The sequence below is a fragment of the Gavialis gangeticus genome, unplaced genomic scaffold (assembly GCF_001723915.1).
Source record: "Gavialis gangeticus isolate Ggan-Ray unplaced genomic scaffold, GavGan_comp1, whole genome shotgun sequence".
In the NCBI taxonomy this organism is placed as follows: domain Eukaryota; kingdom Metazoa; phylum Chordata; order Crocodylia; family Gavialidae; genus Gavialis; species Gavialis gangeticus.
Genome location: NW_017729031.1, coordinates 60,496,190 through 60,502,356, shown reverse-complemented (window position 1 = coordinate 60,502,356; position 6,167 = coordinate 60,496,190).

Below are 6,167 nucleotides of genomic sequence, written 5' to 3'. Positions count from 1 at the left end.
CCACCAGGTTGGTCTGACAGGATCTGCCTCTGATTAACCCATGCTGCTTGCCCCTAAGCATAATCTGCCCTGCTTACCCCTCGCAGATGTGCACCTGGATAATTTTCTCAAAGAGCTTCCCCAGGACTGAGGTAAGACTAACAGGCCTATAATTTCCTGGGTCCTCCTTCCTCCCTTTTTTGAAAATAGGGACCACATTGGCCCTTTTCCAGTCCTCTGACACCTCGCCAAAGCACCATGAGGGCTCGTAAAGCTGTGCCAAGGGTCCCGCAATGACCTCTGCTAATTCCCTCAGCATTCTGGGTTGGAGATCGTCAGGACCTGCTGATTTGAAGACGTCCAATCCCTCCCGAAGTTCCCCGACTAGGTCCTCACTGACCCTGGGCCTCGCTGCGCCTCCCTTGGGACTATCAGGGATCCCTCTTCTGAATTTGTTTCCCTGCAAGCCCACCTCTGAAACATTCCTGAAATGGAGCCTTCCATTTAGTTTTGGATGCAGTGTTTCAGGTGCTAAAACACCTCCAAAACAAAATGCCTGCTGGAGTTTCGCACAGCCCTACTCATAAGCCCCACACAGCATTTACAGTGTCCATAGAGGTATTGCTGCACTCTCAGGAACGAGTCAATGGCATTCTAGATCAACTCCAAGACATTAAGGGACAGACACTGGAACTTCCTTTGGAAATACTCTATCAGCCAGGACCTTGTGAGCCATCCAAGCAGTCTTGCCACCACTAGGAGGCTAGATTATTGGGCAGAACTGTCTCATCCAGCAACAGAAACCTATTAAAGGAGAGACTGCCCCCAGCTGCTGAAAGTGCCAGATCCCACAAAGATGGTACAGCTTTCCTAAAGTCCTACTACCACCAATCATCCTGCCCATATCCACACCAATCACATTCATCTCCCTGGCCCAGAAGTGCCAATATGTGGTCTGCAGGAGATCTTAAAGAAGGCCCTTTTCCATGATGTCCTATATGGTGTCATCCTTTGACATGTCACAGTGGGCAGTGTAGAACAGGTAACACGTTGAAAGGAGGCATCTTTCTAGGATATCAGTCATGGCGTTGTCCAGGAGCTGGCAGGTGAGCTGAAGGAGAATTCAAGGCAAGCCTATGTAGGCCATAACTAGGGACCTACTTGAGATTTTGCAGATTTCATGGAAAAAAGCAGGAAATGGCCAAAAAAATCTACCAAAAAAGAAAAAAAAAAGAAAAAAGAAAGCTTACTGAAAATAAAATGCTGGCTCCCCAAAAGGAGCCAACAGCCCTCACAGCACTGCAGCCTGGCCACGCAGCCCACCAGCGCGAGGCAAGGGGGAAGTGGGGGCTGCTGGCACACAGGGGAGCCCAAGATGGCTGATGCCCCCATCCCTCACTGCTGACTGGCTAAGAAAGCAACCTGTCATGCAGCCCCACCCTTTTTCACCAATCAGTTGCAAGGAGCGGGGCCCCTTAGCCAATAACAGGAGACAGGTTCCATTCCTGGCTCCTGGAGGGCAACAGGCTCTTGTGACTGATAAGCAGGGATCCAGGTTTTCTGTTTGCCATGGAAAAATGTGGATTTTCACCCTTAAAAGAAGAAAGCCACGTCTTTTCTCATTTAAAGGAGAAAAACTCAGAGAAACCACGGGTTTCCTCTTGCAGGCTGGCAGAGCTTGTGGCTGATGGGAGCAGGATACGAGAGCCAGAGGATGCTATGTGCATGATGTGACAGCCCGGCAGTATGCTGGAGAGCAGCTCCTGCAGCTCCCTCCAGGTAAGCCTATGGGGACAGGGTGGGCACAGGCAATATGGTGGGAATGTAGGAGGTGCACAGGTGATGCATGGAGGGGATCAGGCAGGCACGTGAACCCCCAGATTTCTGTGTGCAGAGTGGGGCACAGGGCTGCAGCCGAGCTGGACCAGCTCTGGGCAGGAGCCACCTCCATGGTCAAGCAGGCAGGACCTGGCACAGGACAAAGTGCTGCACCATCATGGCTACCAAGGTGAAACACCCCCTTCCTCCCCAGTAGCAGAGGGGGGCACAACTCTATGATGCTGCCACTGCGCCTGACCTTGGTGGCCACAGCAGCATAGTGTACCCGCCTGCACCAGGTCCCACCCACTGGGCCACACAGGTGGCTTCTGCCTAGAGCTGGTCCAGCCAGGCTGCAACCCTGCACTCCACACTCCACTGTGGGAACAGAAATCTGGGGGCATTTGCCCCCCATCCCCTTGACGCATTACCTGTGCCCACATTCCCCTTTCCTCACGTACTGGGGGGCTGGGGAGTGGGTCAGGAGTGAGGGGTACTGGCAGGGCCAGCAGGCTGTGGGTCAGGAGTGAGGCTATCAGAGCTATTCAGCACAAAAAAAAGTGGGGTGGGGAGGGGAGGACACAACCATTGCTGGACTCACATCTTGGTGAGCAAAATGGGCAGCTGGACCTCTGATTTTCCATGGAAAAAACAAATAAAACCAAAATATATAGATATTTAGAATTTATTATAATGACTGAGGCACTTGTAGGCTTCCAAATTGCTTTAAAATTGTAAATATATCAATAAAACATTCTGTTCAATACCTATATATATCTAGTGGTGTTTCATTTTAAATCACAGAAAAACATGAATTTGGGGGGTTTGAATCAGATAATTTGAGATTTTTAAACAGAGAAAACCAGGATGCCTGCTGATGAGCCCCTCTCCCCCCCCCGATGAAAGTGGCCAGACTCACAATGGCAGGAAACATGCAGAATAACTCAGGAAGACAAACAGTCAATGGGCTGTGTCCTTCCTAGTCAGCAGTTTTTAAAGGGCCTCCAGAGATGTGGACCTGAAAAGCATGCTGGGATCTCTGCGTTTCAGTCCCCAAACTGAAGAGCTCTACTACAGCATGGACTCAGGGACATTTTGGAGCACTTCAGTTGGGAGGGGCCTGTACAAGGCTACAGCACCTCATATTGGTGCAGAAACTGAAGTGTTTCACAAGAACATCTGTCTATATCCATTGTAGAAAACTAAGATTTCACAAGGGTGGGCTGGTTTTGAGAAACTTATTACTTCAAAAAACTTTGAAAAGAGGTTCAATGTTGTAAAAATATCCCATTTCAACATTCTCAATGCTCCATTCTTCTGTTTGAAACAACTTTGCAAGACTTAACATTATGGATAGGGAAAAATATGTAAAACCAAAATGGCAAAATATAACCCAAATCTTTTAATGGACTTGAACCGAATTTTTATATTATCACTTTGAAAGAACCAAAGTGTTTGACTTTTCATCATGATTTAGGATGGAAACTTTTTAAAAATCTCTAAAGTTTTTCTGGAGACAGGAAAACTGTTGCTGACCCAACACTAGTCCCCCACCAGTTCATTAATGTGAGGGAGAATAGGAGAACTCTATATAATTTTGGGTATGGTATAGTTTGTTTTGAAAGGTGGGCAATGGGCAGATGAATTATGCAAAACAAAGTTTTCTGGTATTTGATCTCCAGCCATTCATCAGCTGTAAGAAGAGAACAGTGTCTCCTTTCTGCTCATTCACTCTTTTAATTTAGGAGTGAGCAAAAGGAGGGGGGGTGCAGGAGTAGGATGAGGGTTTAACAAGGTTGTCAACCTTCTTTGATAACTGGCTCTAGTTTTGTGTGTGTACACTATCAATCCTGTTACCATGGTAAAGGGATCTGCCATGACAGACTACTTTCTGAAAGGGTTTTCCTGCCCTACACCTTCCAAGGTATCGTCCTCCACTAGATCTGTTTCTTTTTCATACTCAAGAAATAGAGCTGCTGTGCTCTGCTTTTCAAGCAGATGTGGCACAAATTTGTAGTACAAACCATCTAAGTAGCAATTAAAGTATCAAACCACTGTGGTGGTATATGCTCTGTCACAGCTTCATTTCTTCTCTGCTCATGATCAGAAAAGAGATACTGCTACAAGGCAATCCTTGTCATAATAACTTTGCATATGACAAATTCAGTTACGATGAAAGGTTTTATCTATTCCATCATAAAACAGTCACTGAACTATTAATTGTAAGAACAATGTTAAAATACAAGGAATAAGGAAATAACAAATTGTATTCACAACCCTACTTATGTAGCAGTCCTCTCCTGAAGGGACCATTTCTAGACAGGAAAGGTTAAATCAGTCTGTATGTCTATTTGGCTTTAGCCTTTGCTGCAAGTACTGACAAATGGGATAGTTATTTTTCGTATTTAAATAATGGCTGAAAACAAATTCACTTCACAAAGAGATGAACAGCTACCAGTCATTGTATGCTTATACTTGACTCAGATCTGAAATAGATACGAAGTCCTCCTGAACATCTAGTCTTAGTTTTGTAGATCGATATGATAAAGAAACATTTTCAGCTTAAGCTTTTCTGTTGCTGTTTGCAGATTTCTTATCTATTAAGGATTTCCTGGCTTAATCTGAGAGCATCCACTGTGTATATGAGGCTGATTCTAAGAAATGTATTATATACAAAAAGGATGCTAAATTTATTATACGCAAGAGGATGCTAAAAATATTCAAAACAAAATACCATGAGTTTAAAAATACCAAAAATGAAAACATACCTATAAAATTGACTCTTTGCAACCCATTCATACATTACGAGCTCAAATGATGAGCTCAGTTTGATATCAGCAACTTCGCTAAAGTAAACTGCAGGGCTATATTCACTCCAAGCCATTTATTATGTAAACTGTATTTATAGTTCATTATGATGCATAAGTTATACCAAAACAGTAGCAAGCAGCTAGGCTTTGCCATAAAAGCAGCATAGAGTATTATGTATCATCATATATAACAATCTGACTTTTATATTTAGGAATCTGTACAATTTTAAATGTGCATTTTTAAATAAAGAAGAATTGCAGACAGCAATGCTTTAAATTCCTGTCCTAAAATGAATGTGCATGATTCAGTAAGATTTTCATTGCAATTTTCCATATTGCATATTTTGCTATTGACTGAATGTTCTAAATATATTTACCCACCATTTGTTAAGAAAAGGACCACTTCATGACTTGCCAAATCTATCCTCTAGGGTAAACTAGTAAGTATCCCTTTGTCATCAAATATTTCATTAGTACCATTGTCCATTTGCCAAATGGCAGTAGATTTCAAGGTCTAGTATGTAGATTTCATTAGCAAATAAATCCATCATTTTTCTCATGTTATATGTTTTATTTAAGTTATACCACCAATTTTGAATAGAGGCAGACAAATTCCTCTTCCAGAAACTTCAACCAAAACACCAATGTCCACTACACAGGCAGAGACACCTTAGAATCTACTGTAGTAGATAAAAGATAGATTTAAAAAAGTAGAAAGGAAATTGTTTTTGTTTGCAACACCTGAGAAGAATCAGCATCATAAAACAACAGTGTGTCATTTTTTAAAGACTGCACACAACAAAAAAAGAAAATTTGTTAGATATCTGTAAAACTGCCAGCTCTAACTGTATTTTAATGGTTTCCCAAATGTTAGATTTTAAAGGAAAGACGGTAAAAGAATAGGATGATCCCAACTTGTTGAACGTACATTCTAAAAAGTAGTCTTATGTAATAGTTCCACAAAGTAGGCAACACTCCACTGTGTGTGTTCAGAACAAGTCTTCAGAGTTTTGTATCAGTTAATATCTGAAAACTTTCTATGTTGACAAGCTTTCTAAGAAAGAGGAATTCTGCATCTGCTTTTTTTCAAATTTTTTTTGGGGGGTTGGGTTTTTTTTGTTTTTAGGAAAAAAGCTCTCACATGTGCTAAATAAAGAGAATATGAAGATTACTTTTGTAAAGAAATCCCCCTCTGTCTGTCCCCGTCTTGGGTCATTCCAGCTGTGCCTCTCTCTCTTTCACTTACTTGCTATTCGGTTCAGGATGGGCAACCAGGTGACCTTGCCAGATAAATTCCTGAGGGGAGGGGAGAGCACTCTCTCTTCCCTGGGTGGCATTTTGGAAAAACCACAAGCCACATGCCTCCTGGTACTGCCTGGATGAATCCCTGTAAGTAAAGACCTGGAAACTAGCTAGAACTAAGTATAGATGGTCACATCTTTAAGAGCGTCTCCAGATCCTATATCTGTAAAGGCTCAACTTATTTTGGTTTGCTCAAAGTGTATTCTGACTCCTTTGTTCTATTGATGGGGGGGTGGGAGGGAATAAAGGTATCAGGTT